This window comes from Myodes glareolus, chromosome 16 (genome assembly GCF_982192425.1).
Source record: "Myodes glareolus chromosome 16, mMyoGla1.1, whole genome shotgun sequence".
Lineage (NCBI taxonomy): Eukaryota > Metazoa > Chordata > Mammalia > Rodentia > Cricetidae > Myodes > Myodes glareolus.
In genome coordinates this window covers 11,601,685-11,623,246 of record NC_142041.1, presented here as the reverse complement: position 1 = coordinate 11,623,246, position 21,562 = coordinate 11,601,685, and positions in this window count along the sequence as shown.

The following is a 21,562-nucleotide window of genomic DNA, read 5'->3' as shown; positions in this document are numbered from 1 at the left end:
GAAAGAGAACTGGGGAAGGGAAGCTTCAGAGCAGGTAGAGGTTTGCTGGGTGTTGGATGGAGAATAACTGGGTTCAGCCATGGTCTCAGAAATATGAAAGAGGTACTTGTGTGACATCCTACATCACTGGGGTCTGGAGGACAGTGTGTGCTTTGTCATGTGAGCAGCCACCACAGATAATCATTGGTCCCTTCTCCTTTGGTAGAGGGGGACCACCTTCCTGGGGAATGCCAGTTTTGTCTAACTGCCAGAATTTAGACCTGACACTTATCCCCTTTCCATTTGCAGAAATCGTATGAAATCTTCTACATGCTGAGCAGCTATCTGAGATCATCATCCTGCATCCTGCTTGCAACCTCTCTGAGTACTGTGTCCTACTCTGTCTCTGGATGGAAGCTCCTGCCATACCCAGTGCTCAGGTTGCTGGGGCTGCCTTTCCTTCGTCTGACCTCTAGGTAGCTGTACTCTTCCTTTAAGGCATGCCACTTATACTCTGTATCAGAAGGAAATTTAGACCATGCCTTCTCCTCTGCTGCCCAAGTCTAGGGATGAAGAAGGTGGGTCTGCTTGAGAAATGGTTACAAGTCATAGACTACAAACTTATGGATGTTTTCTTCTTTCCTGGGGGTAGACAGTACGTGCCCTAGACACTTCAAAAGAGAAGTGCCAGAATGGGCAGCTATCCCTGCATGACACTGGGAAGAGGCAGTCTATCGGGGTGTTATAAAATGAATGTCCTGTTTAAACTGACGCTTATGCCTCCAAATTCCTCCCCATCGCCTCAGAAAATCATAAAAGCCCTGTCTCTTAACAACAAGCTGAGGAAATAGGGCTGTTTCTTCTCTATTGGACGCTTCCTCCCTTGGGTTGATATCAGATTCATAGGTTTTTATAAACCACTACCCTTTTGCCAAATCAAAAGAGGTAAAGCAATTTAGGATGTTTTTAACTGTCATTTCCAACAAGAGGGGTGATTTTTGTCAGAGTATTTCCAACTAAATTTTATATGTCTGGAAATCTAAATTTGTAGCAAACTCAGGGGGAAAAAATGAAAGAACTAGTCATTCAGTTCCTTCCTCTCTTGTCTGTTAAATATTTACTTGACTGAACAGTAGTTTTGTATCAAGCACACTCAACTGAATTGGTTCATGCACTTTCCTGCTTTATGCCAACCCAGCCACAGTCCTGCAAACCCAGCACCATCCCCTGGCTATGGATCTCTTCAGAAAGAGCTCACTCATACCCCAAGGCACTAGTAGAGAATGGAAGTTGTAATGTACCTTGGAAAGAACACATTTGGTGGCATTTTAATTTCTCATGTGTTAGAGATGTGAAATCATGTATTACAAAAAAGTTGAAAAAACAAAACCTGAGATAGTGCATCTTCTAAAATGGAATGTTAAATTCATGTCATAGAGTTACACGAGTTGGCAACATATGAAAACAAAAGCCAGTTTCAGTTTCTCCTTAGGCATTATAAGAAATCTCAGGAGTTCTCACATGGCCTTCCATATTCTTACTTCTGCCTCCTTTCTGGCTCAGCTCTTTAAGTTCACTCCCCTTTCCCATGGGCTCTAACTGCAATTCACTCATTAGTGTATTGCAGATGAATTCAGTACCTGCCTTCCTTGGGGTCTCTGTACATGATTCTTCTGTTGGAGAGACATTTCCATGAGGTCATCTCCTTTATTTCCTCAAAAGGTAACACACTGAAACATCTTCCTTCCACATACAGTAATCAGTGAGCTCCTGGGCTTTTTTCCTCTTAGTCTACTATAGCCATCTTAATAAGAGTTACCATTTAGATATTTAATACATTTGCACTGAGTTTTTGCCCAAGGTAATAGATACAGAAATAATTTCATTCTTCTGCATGCAGATATATAGTTTCGACCACTTGTTGAGGATGCTTTCTTTTCTCCATCATAAGTTTTTGGTGTTTTAGCCAGATATTAAATGGCCAAAGTCACATGTGTTCATGTTTGGGTCTTTGATTTGTTCCATTGGTCTACATGTCTATTTTTTGTGCCAAGACCATATTGTTTTTATTATTATGACTCTGTAATAAATCTTAAGATCTGGAATTGTAATCTTTCCAGCATGGTTATTTTTGCTCAAGATTGTTTTGACTATCTAGGATCTTTTGTGATTCCAAATGAATTTTAGGAAATGATGCAATTATAATCTCAAAAATAAAATAAATAATTTGTTACTGTTCAAATGATCTTTTATTAATATTCACTACTCTGTTTTATTGTCTTTTGAATTTTAACGAGACAACATTATTTTGTTGTTTAGAGGTTCTATCTTACATTCTTATGAATCAATTCCTTGCACACATAGATTCTAAAAAATAAATGTTTGCAGGGCAAAAGAATGAAAGATGACTGCCGAGAACCCTTCGTACATAAAACTTTTGCTTGTGAAGTCAGCTTTTTTTTCTAGGACAGCAACAAGGACATTGCTCTCAGTAGGGTTTATATTTATTGCCACATTCTGTCCACGTTGACTTCAGAAAGTGAACACGGCTTCACTTCAGGTTTGGAAAATAGAAGTGAATCCCAGCGATGCCTAGAAGATGCCAGATGGCAGATGTGGTGCTGAATGAAAATGACTCCCACAGAATTTTAGGAAGGTTTTTACCACAAAGAAATGATAAATGTTTGAAGATGTATCACATACATTTAACCCAATTTCTACATTACATGGAATATGCATGGATCAGAGAACTCACAAGGAGTCCCACTTATGATAACTTTGCTTTGTGACTAACAATAATTTAATTGAAGAAGGCTTAATTGTAATACATGAAAGTGCAATGAGAAGATTTACTTTTATTTTGCTAATTGTTTGAACTAAATTAGACAATAGAACATTTGTTATTTAAAAAGCCTTTGGGATTAAGTTATTTTAAAAAATTTTAAAAGCCTATTAAAGATCTGAGTTCCTACCAAAATTTATACTTTCCAGAATCAGGCAGTGGGAGACCCTTCACAGGAAGCTGGATGTCTGGATAGTCCTGGGGTAGAAGAGAATTTAAAAGACAAAGGTTTCCAACAATATTTAAGGAGGTTTTTATTGCTGTTGTTTGCTTTTTTTTTTCTTGTCTGGAGGATTTGGAGGGACTTTTGTCATAAAAAGTAGGTAGATCATGGAAATTTAGGACATAGTTGTTAAAGGAACTTGGGAAACCACATGTCAACCAGGGTGACAGAACTAAATGCTGAAGAAGCAGTGTAGCAACCTTTGTAACAGAAGCAGAGCTGTACCTGAGAGGGGCTAGAAGGTGACTAACCCACCCATCCACAGTGGAGGCAGTAGAGAGGAGATTCCCGCCAGACAGAAAGCACTTGTGAGCTAATTAGAGGTAGCAATTCCCTCAAGCAGAAACTGAGAGAGTTGAGTCCAGCTTAGGTTTCACTCTCTGTCCTGCCCTTCCATGGTTCCAGGGCCGGGCCTGACTTGGGTAGACTGGGATGAAGAGAAGAAAAGCTGTGATCAGGAACTCTGGTCTTTCAGACGAAGTGATCTTAGTACTCCAGAAGCTTGGTGTGTTTATTAAATGCACTTGAACAAGGGGGTGGGGCTATTTCACACAACTGGGACAAGGAGACAAAGTCATTACATACAGATAAGCAAGGGGATAGGGTTTATGATATGAGCTGGACAAAGCTTAGCTAATCTCATTGAGAGTGGTCTGTGTAGCACAGCCATCTTCAGGACATAAATATCTAGGAGGAGGGGAGAACTATGGTGGACAATTTCTGCACACACTATCAGTGCCCACACAATGGACCAGAAGGGAAGACTTTGCCATTTCCCCCAGCCTCCAGGTAGAAACAGGGTGGGTAGCAACATTCTTATGAGTCAATTCCCATAGAACTGGAATTACAGACAGTTGTGAATTGCCTGACATGAATGCTGGGAACCAAATTCTGGTCCTTTGCAAAATCAGCAAAAACTTCTAACAGTTGAATTTTAACCACTCGTAGCCATTCCAGCTCCACTTCCTAAAATTTTCTATTCAATGATCAAAAAAAGTATATTTTATTCAACTAGTTGGAATGTGCTTGTATCAGCCGGAAAAGCTGAGTCCAAGATATGGTGCCTTTCAGAGCAAAGCTCCGTTGAGTTTAGACGGCTGCCTCATCAGTGTCTAATGGAGGACTGACTCTCAATTCCTTTTTAAATAAATGTATAAATTCATGAACAAAGAAAAATCACAGCCCAAGACTGAAAGGGCTGACAGATCCTGGGTGATGAACATTAAGTGACAAGCAAATTTTGTGTGGCATTTTAGTTCATCACCTCCCTCACCAAAGGCTGCAAAGGACAAGTCTGTCCTGTTGTGAGACCCAGACAATGCTGAGCTTCCCCACCTCTTACTGACCCAGCAAGCACAGTCTGTCTGCTTGGTATGAAGCAGGCAACAGCAGGACAGAGTGTGGAACAAAAACCCACAACCATGCTCTGCCACACCAGACCATTTCCTGTGAAGATAGGAGCAGCGTCGGTTTCCCTTCAGGATCCTCACATTCGGAACAAACACGCCCACGCAGCCTTGCCCAAATGAATTCATCTTAACAAACAAGAGAGCAGCTGAGGAGCCAGTCATCTTAAACCAGCATCAAGATGGCGCACCTAAACAGAGGTATGGAGTGCCGCTGAGGTTCCCTGTTGCAGGACTCTTGGAAAAGCCTGCAAAGACCAGAAACAGAGCCAGAGCACCGCTGAGGTAGAGAGCTTGCACCAGGCAAGGCTTCAAGGTTCTCGTTCGTTATCAAGCTGAAGTCTCCTGATCGAGGCAGTGGCCATACTGAAACAGTCACCCAGCGTTCAGTGGCATCCCTTCTCATGTCTCTCATACCATGTCACTTCTTCCTGTTCTCCCTAGAGATAGGCTGACCTCTGCCTTGAGCCTACAGAAGGAAATGGTCCGCCTTCCAGAGAAAGGACAAAAAAGGCTTCAGCGCACTAGCCAATATAGACTGCTCAGGCACTGAGAGCAAGAATAAGGCTAACTCTGACCTGAGCTTCTCATCTAGAAAGGTCTGGAAGGTATCCTTAACCCTGTTTGCGGAAAGAAAGCAGAAAAAGGAAGTGTTCAGTGCTTCTGAGCCTGCAAAATTGTCCAATACTTGCTTCATCATAACAAGTGATCTTCTACCTTCTCCCTCTGTCACTCCTAGCCCATTATGCACTCTGAGGAAGGAATGAGGCAACACTCAAGGGTTCCAAAGACTTGAATAAATCACCTCATAAGCGCGTCTGCGGGACAATGAGGGACACAGGACAAGACTTGGGAGCCTTTGTCCTCTGACAACCGCGAGTGGGGGCAGAAGTGGGGTTTATTTATTTTGAGGGGAGGGGGAGAAAAGAGTTTATTTTGCTTACAGTTTCATGTAACAGTTCATCATTTACAGCAGTGAGAGCAGGAACTTACATAGGGCAGAAATCTGGAGGCAGGAACTGAAGCAGAGGCCAAGGATAGCTGCTACTTATTGGCTTGTTTCGCATAGCTTGTCCAGATGTCTTATAAAGAAGTGGGGTTTAAAAGTATAGAATTCACAAACATTTGCTGCCAAGTTACAGTCACAATTTTCACCAATCAGAAATCAAAGATTCGGGTCTTTCCTTATGTGTTCCATCACTGTTAACCAATTTACAATGTGAACCTTTCAGTCCAACCAATCAGATTCATTTGTGTCTTCTGTGGTTAGGAACAGCCAGAATTCTACTAAGGAGCTACAGATGCATGATGACAATTGCTATGGTTTAAGGAGGAGGTCGATCGGCCATTGGAAAGTCCTCAGCTCCCCTAGGGCCTGGGAATCTGAATTTTATTCCATCTTGCTGGTAAAATGGAGTCTGAAGTCAAAAGGGCAGTACTCAGGCCTAAGTGCTTCTGCCTGCCTCTTCACAAACAGAGACCTTTTGGCATAATTCCCGCAGGATACACAATGGCTTTCCATCTGGTCTCCCATGTGGTTGAAAAGGGGTGTTCTAAGGAGTTTTTCATACATGAGTATTTCCAGAAATTCTTGATGATCAATGGATACCAGAACTAAGCAAGTTGATAGCAAAAAGTTCACTGAAATCCAAAGAAAAGAAACAGATACTCAATTCCAAATGGTGGTGAAAATTTTGCATCATTTTCTGAATCTGTTCTTTTATTCTTTCATGGCAATACCATTCTCTCATCGAAAGTCTGGGTAAGCCATGGGTGGAAATCTTTCAGGGTGTGGTGATTTATCTAAGGAAGCCAGTGTCCCTCAGTCTTCATTTCTCTAGTTTCATTTCATTCTTTCACTAGAAAGAATGTCAGGAGGGGGCAGAGGTCACTGAGCCTGACGTGTAAATAGTTATAAAGCAATCCATAGTTGCTGTCAAATCCAGAGCCAGCTAGGGAAAAGGCAAATCTGCATAGTGTAAACATTGGTGGTACAGACAAAAATCAACAAATATCCTATCAAATGATTTTCCCAAATATGAAAATAGGAATTTACAAATCACAAAACAGGTATTCCAACTGCATCAAGATATTGCTTTTGCTATTATTAACATTTTATTCTCATATATCTACTTGCCTTTTGAAAGAGATAATAGATGCATGAAATGTACCATGATAATGCATGATTAAAATGTACTATGACTCTAATGGTGACGAATGAGTCAACCCCATCTCTATTCTTCACCCTCCAGTGCCCAAGTGTCATTCATGGATTTTTAAAAATACAGCAGAGTCATGGTTTGAATCAAGTGTTGGAAGGAAGGTGCCCCAAGCTAAGAAGAGATAGTTTCAAAGCAGAATGCCTAAGCTTGAGCTTAGCTATTATTATGTAACACTTACAGGAAGACATGGGCTGCACTCGGCCTTTGATTTGTGTATTTTTACTTAATTTGCCTAACATCCCTCCAAATTATGTCTGATTTAGTGCTAAGAAACAGAGGCTTAGAAAAGTTCTATAACCTGCCCCTTTGTGCAGTGAGATAAAGAGAAAGTGTTGCTGTTAGCAAAAGGGAAGGTGTTCGCAAACCCCAATGCTAGAAAATACTTCTCTGAAGAAAACTGAATATTTATATATTTCTCTTAGTAGGTCTAGTCTGTAGTTCTGACTGACTTGAAACTACTAGGGAGACTGGGCTTACTCAAACTCATAGAAACCCAACTGCTTCAGTGTCCAGCATTTTGAGATTTAAAGCATGCAACAGCATTCCTAGTCTGAATAATTTTTATATGGTAGAGTCAGCATGGTTTCTAAAACACAGAGTGACTTAAAATTCTTTAATCTGTACATTTTCTGGCAGTCCTGTCCACTAAAGAATGGAAATTCTTCCTGTCTGCTGAATTTGCGTCCTTGTGGCTTTTTAAACATACCATGTTAGAAAACACTGTGCAGATTCCCAGGTTGTGTGATCAAAAGCCTCACAGTGTGTCTGTATTTCTCATGGAAGAACCAGAGCTGCTTTTCTTCCCTATCCTGTTAGTGGAAGCATGAGGGACAGCGACCCTGTGAGTCCCTGACAATCAGAACAACGATAATCAGTTGGCTATTTCTGTTTCATTCAGTTTGGGGGTTGGTGACACAGCCCTATATGGCAGAACAATGAACAACTGTGGAAAAGCTAATGTACAGTGATAGGAATGAGGTCTTAACCCAGTGCTATTTACGCAGCCTAGGTTTTGTTTTATCCCCATAGATCCTTACTAGAGACACAATAACAATAATTACATATAAGTCTTAAATGAATATGCTCAGATTTCTGTTATTGGCAAGTAATCATTTACTTCTGATTCTTATGTGGTTATGTCACAGTTAATCCCTTTGGCAATGACTGGTTTCATGCTGTGGCTTCTCCTTTGGAATTGCACGGCTGCTATGTACTCATCTGAGGCTGCTGCCAGAGGTTGCAACTAACACCATCTGGATGCCAACGGCCACTGATTTCCTAGGAAAAGCTCACGATGATGGCCTATGCAGTCAACAGCAGTGAACACTCAAGGAGAAGCTGCCTGTGGGTGCTGGCTGAGCATTCTTAGTGTTTATAGTCTTTAAATAAATAGTGGTCTGATTGAGGTGAGTGTAAAATATCTAAAAAGATCTCAAAATTAGGAAAAGTTAAATATTGAATCCGGCACTGACTTCTTTCTCTTCTGACATTTTCTTGTACACTTTCTGCTGACTTCATTCTTGGTTTAATCTAGTCTCCATCCTGGTTTCAGGGGAGCACCTGACATGTGGAACTGCATCTTACTTCTTTAGGACTCAATGATAGATAATTATTGGTGGAATCTGATAACTTGTGTCTTATGCCAAGAGTGTACAGTGATGAAAATAAAGAGTACATCGTGCCGTGTTTCCAATGGACACCGATATCCCTCGAAAGCTTTGAGGGCTTTAGTTCATGGCATACATTGACTAGATTCTCATGATGCTAATGGCTGTTGCACTAGATAAAACAATTGCTCTATTGGACAAATACCAGTTGAAGAAATTGAGTTATCACAGAAATCAAAGGCCTGCAAGTAAGTTTCAGAAGGGTCTAGAAGCCTACATTAGAATTCTCTAACCCATGTCTGTGCATCAATCACCACTATTTTCTAAATATTGTAGTCGTGTTCCATGTCACAGAAAAATGACACTTTGCATCTACAGAGTCTCACTACTTTCTTCTGAGAATAGTCTTAAAGATTATAAGTTCACTTATTCAGGGGAAGTTCTGCCTGCCCATTGACTACTGGGAAAGACCAGAAAGTCTCAAAACCAATGAAAGCAGGGGAGTCTCTTTGCATTTGGAAGGTCAAGAGTGCTAGCTCTTGAAGGCAGAAACTAACTGGAAAAACAGAGAATAAATGGATCTAGAGACCCAAAGTACAAAGACTGTAATTATCTGTCTATAAAATTCTACACTCTGCACAAAGTCTATGTGGCAGGGTTAAGTCTGAACACCCAAGATTGACCAGGATGCTGTTCTGGCAAATGGCTCAGAGCCTAGTTTTCCTCTTTCCTGTTTTTCTTAACAGTAGAGTATGCTGGAAGTACATGGGACGAGAAGACAACTTGGAGACCTTTCCCTTAAGCACCTATGTTGAATGTAATTCTAATTGTATCTAGTCTGACCTTCCCATGGCAATATTTTCCCATATCATTGCATGCACTCAGTTGTGAGATGCTCATTCTTTGGATGTGGTGGGAGTCATGTGGGGCCCCGGTCAGTTCTGAGAAAGCAGACTCCAAAAAGAAACTGTGATGGTTCACTTGGAAGGTGAAAAATAAGTAACAGCTCCCACAATTAAGGTAGACAGGGAAATCCATGGCTCACTGGATTTACTGCTACACTTGTAAGCTTTGAGTACTTCCGTGTAAAAGTCAGTGGATGTCAAAGATTGGGTAGAATTATGTCCTATTCATTGCTACTGAGCTTCTATTTGAAGACTTAACTTCTGGGCTACACAAGATAATGATGTAGAACTATTATTGTTTAAACGCATAAAGTCCTTCACAGGCTCCTGTGTTAAATTGTAGGTCCCCAGATAGTGGCATCATTTTAGTAAGTTCTATAAACTTGAGAAGATGAAGGCTAGTTGCTAGAATTAGGTCACTGGTTGCACATCCTTGTGGGTATCATGTCCCTGGTCCCTTCTCATTTTTCTCTTTCTACTTTCTGTCTAAAGAAGGTGAAGAAGGATCTTCAATCCACACTTCCTCGACACCATAATGCTCTGCCCAAGCACACTGTAGTAAGGTGGAATGGGCTGCATCCCGCCGCTCAGCTAGCTTAACCTCTGAAATAACCACACAGAAATTGTATTAATTAAATTACTGTCTGGCCCATTATATCTAGCCTCTCCTTGTCCAACTCTCACATCCTGATCTAACCCTTTTCCACCAATCTGTGTATCACCATGAGGCCATGGCTTACTGGGAAAGATTCAGCATGTCTGACCTGGCGACTTCATGGTGGCTCTCTCTCTGCCCTTCTTCCCAGCAGTCAGTTCTGTCTACTCTGCCTACCTAAGTGCTGCCCTATCAAAAGGCCAAGGCAATTTCTTTATTCAACCAATGAAAGCAACACATAGACAAAAGGACCTCCTATACCAGTACATAAAGCTGAGAAACCACCGACCAATCCCTCAAAAACTGTGAACTTTTCTTTTTTTAAGTGGTTTCTATCAAGTATGTCATTACATCAGTGAGAAAAGTAACTAATATTGGACATATTTTATTGCTTTGTATTTATGATCTTTGTGAAAACATGTGCAGTTCATGCTTAGCCACTTTTAAAAGTTTTGGTCTCGGACACTCTGGCTCCAGTCTTTCAGCAGTGGGTTCATCTGCTCATGGCAATGGTGTCTTTCACAGTGACACACAGCTCTCTGAAGCAGGTGGTAGTTTCCTAATCAATATAGTTTCTTACCTCCATTTACTGTCTGGGGCAGGACACCATGCAAATCCTACCTTACCCTGCTCTTGCTAACCCCCAACCTGTTGCCTAGACTTCTGAAAGCATGTAGACATCTGTGCCTTGCACAGACCTGGGAGAGTTCACATAAATGAATGTTAGTACAAAGGGTTGTCTATTAATTTCAGCCAAGGCCAGGAACCCAAAGTTCCTGTGTGTATGTGGGGGCCGCCTCCTAACTGAAACATCTCCTCTTGACAAGAAGATTTCTTTATGCTTTGAGATGAAATACTGGGTTCTGTGAAAGTGATTCATTTATTCCAGCTTGGGTGCCACCTCCTCTTACTGCAGTGATTGCATCTAGCCACTTCATTATAGGCCTTATTTATACGTGCTCTGACAATATTGCCGATCCCTCTGTTACTGAGTTTAAATAGACATTTCCAAATGAAGGATTTGTCATAGCAATGCTCCTACACACCTTAGTACTCATGCCGTTTCCATGTGTGGGCATATGAGATTCAATGTTGCCTGTTCTTTTCTTGAAAATAGCATCATTATCCAAAAATCTCCCTGTCTCTTTACTCAGGGAACTTACATTTAAATCCTGTGATTGTAGTATGTAGCCAGACTATATGATATATGTTTCCTCTTTGGGAAATTTAAGATGACCTGCTATTCCTCCTATCTTGATTTTTGCCCATGCCAAGGCCATCTCCAACCTCTTATCTGTGTGCACGATGGGGCTGAAAGGCCTCATGCTCCTGGCTTCCATGCACCTTTTGCTGGGCCTGCTCTTTCCTCATCTCTCCCTACACAATTGTTCTACCGGCATGGTCTACTAAATTTGTTATCTTGCACCACGCTGAAATGGTAGGTCTGTGCCCGGTTTAGAATCAGCTTGCCAGGATGTGGCAAAAACACAGAGTTGGAGAAGTCTTTGATGACCATGAGCCCACTTTAGGGTAGACAGGTCTCATAGAAAATTCCCAATTCTAGGAGAGATCTGATTATAGAGCTAGAAAGGCTCCAAGTGAGAAGTCTGAACCCAGATTCCACTCAAATTAATCAGATAATGAAAATCTTAAAAATGACCCTTATTCTTTAGAAATTTGGTATACAGTAAGAGACTTTTCCTGGGGAGGTGTGACATACAAACATATACTCATCCCAGAAATGGAACCCAGAAAAGCCCAGAGAAATAATTGAATCAAAGTCTACCTTGGTGGCCCAATGAGCTTTTGTTGGGATTACTAACTTTTACTGGGATTGTGAGTGAAAGGTTACTTACCTGTGTAGGGACAACTCAAAAACAGATATGTCACCACCATTACTGGTAAGGACTCACAAAAGCTCCATGCCTGGACTCTCTGCACAACTTTCAGGAAGCTGCACAAGTCTGTGAGTCTCTCTAGACAACATGGATCAGAGTCCCAGGCTCTAGCAGCTATTTACCCCCTTAAAGCCAGGGGACTGACCTTAGAGTGGTGGTTCTCAATCTACTGCATATCAGATAGCTTGCATGTCAGATATTTACATTACAATTCTAAACAGTAGAAAAATTACAATTATGAAGTAACAACAGAAATAATTTTATGGGTAGGGTCACCACAACATGAGGAAATGTATTAAATGGTCACAGCATTAGGAGGCTGGGGAACCACTGTATTAAAGGGTCACAGCATAGGGAACGTTGAGAACCACTGCAAGAACCTTTTAGTGTCAGCCTTTGCAGACACTGAAGATGCTTACCTCCTGAATTTTAAGAGGCCCCGCCCATTCTGGAGAATTTGTGTCAATTTATAGGAAATTACCTTACATTTGGTTACTCGGATGAAAGGAAAACCTTAAGTTACTAGAGGAAAGTCTTCTCAACTCAAGTTGAGCAAGTAGTTCATTATCATTGCAATTTGAACAATCAGAGAAAACCAACACAATTAGAATGACTATTGACCAAGGTGATCAAATCCATAACTTGAATAAATTGTTGTCCCTGTTTTGTTTCTTAATAATTTGAGAAATTAACCAATATCTATGTCTAATCAAAAGGGAGAGGGATGAACATTACAATGAACCAATGAAAGAAAGAAGGAAATAGGGAAGAAATATAGTAGGGGGAGAGGAAGGGAGGAAATCAGGAAAGAATGGAGGAAAGAAATGAAGGAAGGAAGGGAGGAAGAGGAGTGCAGGAAGGGAAGGGAAGAGAGGAAAGGAAGAATGATAGGAAGGAAAGGGAGGAGGGAAGATGAGGGAATAATAAGAAAAATGAATGGGAGGGGTAACTCCTGGCAGTTCTGTTAAGCATAGCTACCAGCTACCATTAACTATGATGGTTATTGAAAGGACTTTTCCAATGCAAAGGCAATTTGCATTGGAAGTCAGGAGCCAAGGAACACAGCAAAGATACACCATGCAACAAAAGTTACATAAGAAATGTATTGGGGAAGAGACAAATGGCTCCTGCCTGTGACCAGGACGAGACAGCAGAGAGTTGGGCAGAAAGAAGGGTTTTTATAGGGTTTTTGAAGTATGTACAGTAAGCTAGTTGAGAATGGGCTCATGGAAGAGTATAGCATGGTTTGACCACCAAATTTGAAATATTGTTTGACTATTAATGAGTCACAGGAGTGGGGATTTCCAAACACAGGGTTAGTACACAGCCCAGGGGCAGGTTGTTCTTTACTTGGCCCTTTCTCCCTGACCATTAATGTTAATCAGAAACTAGACAGAATCTAGAATTTGAGAGGTGGCCTCTAAGCTTCCTTGTTTGGGGTTGTCTTGATTATGTTAATTGACATGCAGATGTTACAAGGATATTGGGGTGGGGAGTGGCCATCTAGGGGGATCTGAGAAGGTCAGTCTCATGAGACCAACAAAGGACTGGGTGTGTGGAAAAGACAGAAGGAAACCTGCAAGAAGAAATAGCAGTGTGATCAAAGTTAGCTAAGAAAGATCACAGCTGGGAAGGGGAAGGGCACACGCACTGGAAGGGAAAACACGGGGCACAGAAAAAGGAAAAACAACAAGAGCCTGCAAAGTTTATTAGAGCAGACACACAGGAGACAGAAGAAGCCCTGAAGATAGGCATCCACTGTAGGTCTCAGGTTTCAGGGATCCTCCCCTTCATAGAATCCCCACCCTCCTCCTGATTGGCCCCAACAGGGGTGCTTTACCTTGGATGGACTCTTCTCTTCCCTATGCTTCAGCAGCTTGTAATTTTCTGCAACACACTGGTGGGGGGGGGTACTCGTGGAGTAAGAAGCAACTCCTCTAAAAAAGAACCCATCCATAGTTTCCTGATTGGTCTGAGTTCTCTTTACTCTCTTTCTAGAAGATTGACCGATGTGGGTTGGACTTTCCCTGACTCAGATCCTGGGCTGTGTAAGTAGAGAAAAGGGGCTGGGCAGCAAGCACGAATTACTGGTCTCTTTTCCTGCCTGCCAGTACAAGAGACTTCTATCTACCCTGACTTCCTAGCTAGAGTGACTTGACCCAGATAAACCCTTCCTCCTTCAGTAACTTTTACCAGGGTATTTTATCCCAGCAGCAAGGAAAGCAACTATGGGGGTTGGAGGGATGGCTCAGAGGTTAAGAGTGCTGGCTGCTATTCCAGAGGTCCTGAGTTCAATTCCCAGCAACCACATGGTAGCTCACAACCATCTGTAATTCAATCTGTTTTTCTCTTCTGAGATGCAGGCAGAACACTGTATATATAATAAATAAATTAAATTATTTAAAAAGGAAGAAAAGCAACTATGACTAAAACCAACCTCTTAGTTGATGACAGACTACGGCTGAGGAAGGGCATGACACAGCTACGGCGACTTCTTCCCACTCCCAGAAAAGGTATGGGAACAACGGCAAGAAACAAATCAATAACTACTAGCTATTAATCTAAAAATAAAAAATCAACCCACTGTTAAGTGTTTCTATTTTGAATAAATGGGAAACTGAGGCATTCAAGCAACCATGAGATTGAAAAGTGAATCAATGGCTGGAAAGTTAAGAAAATGTGGAAGAGGTTGAGATAAGTGGCCACTGAGCAGAGTTTGATCGTCCTTGAAGATTGCTCCGATCGCCCATCTGAGAAGGGTGCCACCTCCACTGGCATGACTGTCCCTTCAGGAGAAACTAGCCCTCTGCTGCTCAGCCTTCCCTCATCACACAACCCACCTCTTCTAGAGCTTGGTATCTTGTAGAAGGAGTGGCAGGCTGCTTTTCATCCCGCCTGGCTCCTGGCTGCCTGGCTAGCTTATGCCCCGAAATAATTACACGGAAACTGTATTCTTTTAAACACTGCCTGGCCCATTAGTTTCAGCCTCTTATTGACTAATTCTCACATCTTGCTTTAACCCATATTTAGTAATCTGCGTAGCCCCACGAGGTGGTGGCTTACCAGGAAAGATCCTAACTTGCATCTGTCTTGGAGAGGGGAGTCATGGCAACTGCCTCACTGCCTTCTTCCTCCCAACATTCTGTTCTGTTTACTCTGCCTACCTAATTTTCTGTCCTATCAAAGGCAAAGGCAGTTTTTTTATTAATCAATGAAAGTAATACATAGACAGATGACCCTCCTCCATCAGTATCGCGAATTCTAATTATAAAACTATTCATTTTCCTTGACTGAACCACTCTTTGGCTAGTTATATCTATCTGCATTTTGAGGGTTTTTTTTCCTTTTAAAAACTTTATTCAGGACTGACTACCAAATTCTTATCATTTTATCCCTTGAGAAAGTTGACTTTATCAGTCCTAATTTAAACTGTAAAATGTTACTCATTTGCAATTCTTATCCTACTAATCTTCACAAAAATTGGAACGATACTCAATTTGGGAATCCAAGAAATTTAAATGCATGAAAATTCAGTAGCTGCTATGCATAAAAATTCTAAAAGGTATGACAGCACCTTAACATGTAAGCAGTTAGAGGTGTGGATAAGTCATGTCAGCCAGTAACCAACAGCAGTGATATTGAGGAAGATGCAACTGGTCATCACACATCTGTCTTCTTATATGACTGTAAAATTTTGTTAACAACATTTACATAATCACATTAGTGAATGTATCCACTCCACAAGTTGGAGTCTCAATAGCCTTAATTTTACCAAAAAAAGAATGAATGAATGAATTTCATAGCACCTTGCATTTGAAGCTATTGGGTAAATTCGGGTACCAAGAAAAATTAGAACCCCAAGCTGTACTCACAGGATGGGAGGGCTGCCACCCTTAATCCAGGAGGGGGGTCAGGCTCTGCAGCTACTGGTCAGGAAGCCTATTTGACAGACCTGGAGCCAGGTCTTCTAATCCTCCATTTGCTACCATCTACTGCCACCATGACACAGGGGATTGCTGAGGGAGAGTCCTTCATGCTAACATTCCCATCGGAAAAAGAATGCTCCCTGGAGCTGTTCAGACTATCATCAGAAGCCACCACTGGAAAAACATGGATTTCCTTAGGATCAGGGAAGATACTCACATTACCCTGCTAAGTGCCTTGGTGATGTACTTAAAACTTTAGTCTTGATTTCTTTATGAGAGGTAGGGAGCAGAGCCACAGAGGGCTCTGAAACCTCTAGATTGTGCCTGGCTCAGGGCCACCCCACAGTGTGTGTGCTTCCTCTCCCAAATGTCATGTACTTCAAGGGCAAGTATTTCCTACCATTTACAGCATATTTACAAGACATAAAACAATATTTTAATAAACTATTGATGCATATATACACCTACACTTTAAACAACTAAAGTGAGGGGAAAGTTATGTGGGTAAAAATATTAGGTCACCTTGGAAAGCAGTCTGAATTATACTTTGCTTCCCTCTTGACTAACACATCGTCGCTGGATTTTAAGTGCCCTCGGCTTCCAGAAACAAGACAGCTTGACATGAACTCTGTTTTTGTGATGGAAAGTTCCTGCCTGGTACAACACACCCAGGCTCTGACTTTCTAGGCACCATTTCAAAAATGTTTCATCTATGAAAGCAAGCTGAAACTGTATGGCTTATTATCGTACTCTCAAAGGCATGGATTAGCAGGTTTGGACTGGATACAGACAGAATTCTCAAATTACACGTATCAAATCTGGTCCGGTCGATGGTGGAAATTCCAGTACTATAAATTCTTTCTGCCTTTAGTATGCATTCCAGCAGATGATCTGACACAGAGAAGCCAAGGAAGGATCGTTTTAAAGAATAGCAGCATCTGACTGTAGGCTGTGCTTGCTATTTCTAGGATGTCACAATAGCTAGAGGTATTTAATTCAATACCTGGGCCAGTTTGAGTAATCTATGCCCGTCATAGTCTAGAACATTTGAACCCTTGATCTCCAGTCGGTGGGGCCATGTAGGTAGGGTTGGAAGATGTAACCTTGCTGGAATAAGCATGCCACTGAGGGTGAGTTTTGAGATTTTAGACTCTTGCCATTTCTAGTTTGTATGCTCTGATTCATGCTTGTACAAGATGACAGGCCCCAGGATTCTGCTACTGCTGCCATGCCTTGACGACACTATTATTGACTCCAACCCTCTGGAACCACAACTTATGCCTCAGGTGCATTTCTATGACTATGATGACACACCATGACTAGAACGAGTTATAGAAGAGTTCGTTTGGGGTTTCAGAGTGCTAGAATCCATAAAAATTAGGGTCGGAAGCATGGCAGCAGGAAGGTGGGTGTGGTACAAGAGCAGTATCTTAGAGCTTACATCTTGAGAGATAATCACAAGGCAGAGAGATAACTAGGGATGGTATAGGCTTTGGAAGCCTCACAGCCTACCCCAGTGGCATACTTCCTTCATTAAGTCCATACCTTTTAGTTCTTCTCAAAATCCTTCCACCAATTGAGGATCAAGTATTCAAATATATATATATATGCCTATAGAGAACATTCCCATTCAAACTACCACATTCTAATCCCTGGCCCAATAGGCTCTGGCCACATCATAATGCCAAACTATAAGCTCAAATAAACTCTGTCTTCTATAAGTTATCTTTGTCATAGTGTTTTGTAATAACAACAGTAAAATAGTAAAACAAAACAAAAATTTGATTGTTGATAATTTTGAGGTTATAGCTCTGCATCAATATGAGATTTGTTAGGTTAAACTCAGGGACAAATATTTTTCATGAAGGTGAAGGTTTGTGATGTCTGGGCTTCAGTGATTTCTATGTATTTGCCTAGTCAAGAACCTTGTCTCAGATTCTATGTTCACCCTCACTGTGAAAATAAGATAAGAGATTGGGAAAGTAAAGGACCCATGCTGGACAGAGGCTTGCCTGCACCCCAGCAGTACCTTGCTCTGGTCACTTGTCCCTGAGGACCTGATATGACTCCACAGTCAGGACTTCCCAGTGTCCTGAAGACTTCTTACTCTGAGTATGTCTCATACTTAATCTACAAGCTCATCTATCCACTAGCAATGCTCTCGGCAACATTGTTCGCCTTCATCTCTTCAAGCATCTCCTTTGTGCAAATGATTCCAAAGTATTCATGTTTCTGAGCCATAAACTGGCCTACTCACTTGTGGGGCTGAACATATTGCCACAGCCCTGCCCCCTTTAGTTATTACATCTCCCTCACCATCCTCTGGGTAGTTCTTACAGCCTTGTCCTGCCTAACACATTTTCATTCCACGTTCTACATGTTGAGATCTTAACCAGACCTCTTTCCAAATAACACTTTCTTTTTTCTAAGAGAGGAGATTTCTCAGTTGTCCCTGGTTCTCACACACCATGCTTCCTTTGTTCTCATGGCTTCTTTCTGCTAAAACTTCAGTGCAGTTTGTGAATGTGGATAGATCAAGTGTTCTTATGAGCTTAGGACCAAGCACAGACATAAGCATGTAACTGCGAGACCTTTATACAAAATCATAAGAGAAATTGTTTCTTTAGTTTGATGCAGTACAACATGCTTCCTCCCTCCCCCCATTTTGAGACACTGTTCCGTTGTGTAGCCCAGGCTGACCCAGATCTCATGATCCTGCTCCCACAGGCTCCCAAATGACCCAAGAGATTGTCACTACACATGTCTTAAGATTTTCTCTTAAAGTTACAGAAAACTGAAGAAAATGAGGTTTCTCACCAGAAATCCATGACTGCCTGAAATATTCTTTGGGGAAATGTATTTTTGGACAAAGGACTATTCATTTAAAAACAAACAAATGCTATTAATAGCTTCTAAAGTGCAATTGGACTTGAGCACTGGTATTGACCATGTTTCTGTATAAATTGCTTTGAATACCCTGGGAAGATGAACCTTGGTAACTGATCAATACCAAGAGTCTCTGTTTCTATTGATTTGTCCAAGAACTACTCTTGCAAATTATCAGTCACTGCCCTCAAAAATACTCCAAAGGCAATTATGTCTTCATGTGTTTAAAGTTATTTTTTATTTTAATATATATATATATATATATATATATATATATCTTAAAGCAATTTGTGATTAATTCACTAAAAATTGCTTACTTTAAGAAATACCAAGAATCAGTGACTCCTTGAATTGGTGGAGTTTTAAATAAATAAGGCCCTCTTACTTCCTCCAAAGTGTTAAAGGTCATAGGGTGTGGCTTGTGGCAGCTTGTGAAGAACAGCTGACCATCGTGTGGGATTTCCTCCTCTTTCATTCTCTACCTACTTTTGATTTTAGTATTTTTTATTAGACAGGCTCTCTCACTGAATCTTGAGTTTTCCAACGTATCTACTCTGGTTGCCCACAGGGCTTAAAGGACCCACCTGTCTCGTCTCCTTTTCAATGCTGAGGTTATAGACACACACCACAATGACCACTTCTTACACAGGTGCCGGAGATCTGAACTCAGCAACTTGTGCTTCTGCAACAAGGACTTTACCCTCAGAGTCATGGCCTAAGTCACAAAAAAAGGGTTAAATGTTCAAATATGGTTTCTTAGGAGCTCAGAGATAGGGCATGGATCAGTCCATGTTTAACAGAGTTAAGATTCTACCCTTTGCCTGCTAAGGAGGTCCTCTGCTGGTGTCATAGACGCCAGACCATGACATGAGACTCCTGCATCAGAGAAAACAAAATGTGTCAATCAGAGTGAAGGCTGCAGACAGGTTTTGGTTTGCTTCATCAGATCCTCAGCAGTGGAGACATGTGCTGCCAGGACAATGTGGGGTGATGCTGGAAAAGGGCTCAGGAAACCCAGAACTTCCAGAAGGCCAAGAAGCCCCTTGGAATTTCTCAGTAGAGAGAGACATTGTCTCTGTGGCAAAAAAACACCCATGCCTGCAGAAAGATGCAGTCTCTGTATTCTGAAGCCGTCCCCTGTGCAATGATGATTTAAATGAGGCTCTGGGACAGAAACTCAATATCTGGGCTTCTAAGGCATACAAAAGCTAGCATTCTTGGCCCATGTTCTGTCAACAGGAACACGTGGAGGTACTGGAAATGGAAAGTAATGATTTCTTAATTAGAGTCACTCATTTTAGGTTAAAATGTAACTATGCTGCCAAGAATACTCAGTGAAGAGAAAATGTTTCTGTTACTTAAAAAAAGAGAAAGAGAGAGGGAGAGGGATGGAGGGGGAGAGAGAGAGGGAAGGGGAGAGAGGGAGGGAGGGAAGGAGGGAGGGAGAGAGAGAGAGAGAGAGAGAGAGAGAGAGAGAGAGAGAGAGAGAACATGGGGGCAGGCAGTGGTGGTTCATGCCTATAATCCCAGCACTTGGACTTGAGAGGCAGAGGCAGGTGGATTCTCTGTGAGTTTGAGGCCAGCCCGGTCTACAGAGTGCATTCCAAGACAGCTAGGATTGTTACACAGAGAAAGCCTGTCTCAAAAAACAAAACAAACAAATAAAAACAACAACCAAACTTCTATGAAGACAGACTTACTGTGTGTTATCTGTTGTCCAATGAAGGACATTATGCCATTATGCCATCATGACACTTTCCCAAAGGGGAGTGCTCACATCCCTAACCTTCAGAGCCAAGGAAAGAATATGACTTAAATAAGCCTCACTGTGCTTTACTCTGGAGCACACACTCCTTCTCTGAGAGAGGCAGTTACCCTAGCACCCCCACTGGAGTGTTTTAGGTAGGAGCATCTCTGCATTCTTCATTCCTCTCAATGCTTCTCAGTCCATTGCAACAAAGCCCAGCCCACTTACAAGCATAAACAAACTTCTCTTTCATAGACGCAATCACCATGCATGATGCTGTAACTAGATACACACACTCACAGCAAACTCAGCCAGCGTCAACTAATTGTTCCCTAACTCACATTTTCGTGAGTGCATGTCATGATATCAGACAGATGATGTAAAATTTAATCAGTTTCCTGTTGATGGAAGGTGATGTTTCTATTTTTATTATAACTATTCTAGCAATAAATTCAACTGATCATAGTTTTGCATTTGTATATAATTTTTATAGAACTGATCAGTGACATTTAAATTTGTATATGAACACAGATTACTACAGGTGGAAATATTTTTATATACACAGTATATGAGTTAAAGGAATTAGTTTTCCACTTTCAGTAATATAGCAGGATACAAGATTAACTCAAAAAAATCAGTAGCCATCCTTTATACAGATGATAAATGGGCTGAGAAAGAGATCAGAGATATATTACCCTTCATAATAGCCACAAATAACATAAAGTATCTTGAAGTCACACTAACCAAATAAGTGAAAGACTTATATGGCAAGAACTTTAAATCTTTGAAGAAAGAAATTGAAGATACGAGAAAATGGAAAGATCTCCCATGCTCTTGGGTAAGAACAATTAACATAATAAAAGTGGCAATTGTATCAAAAGCAATCTACAGATTTATTTCAATGCTCAGCAAAATTCTTCACAAACCTCAAAAGAACAATACTCAAGTTCATATGGAAAAGCAAAAAACTCAGGATAGCCAAAACAATCCTGTACAATAAAGGAACTTCTGGAGGCATCACAATCCCTGACTTCAAACTCTACTACAGAGCTACAGTACTGAAAACATCCTGGTATTGGCATAAGAACAGACAGAAGGACCAATCGAACTGAATAGAAGACTTGGATATTAATCCATACACCTACAGATACCTGATTTTCGACAAAGAAGCAAAAAACATAAAATGGAAAAGAAAAAGCATATACAACAAGTGATGCTGGCATAACTGGATTTTGAGATCTAGAAGAATGAAAATAGATCCATATC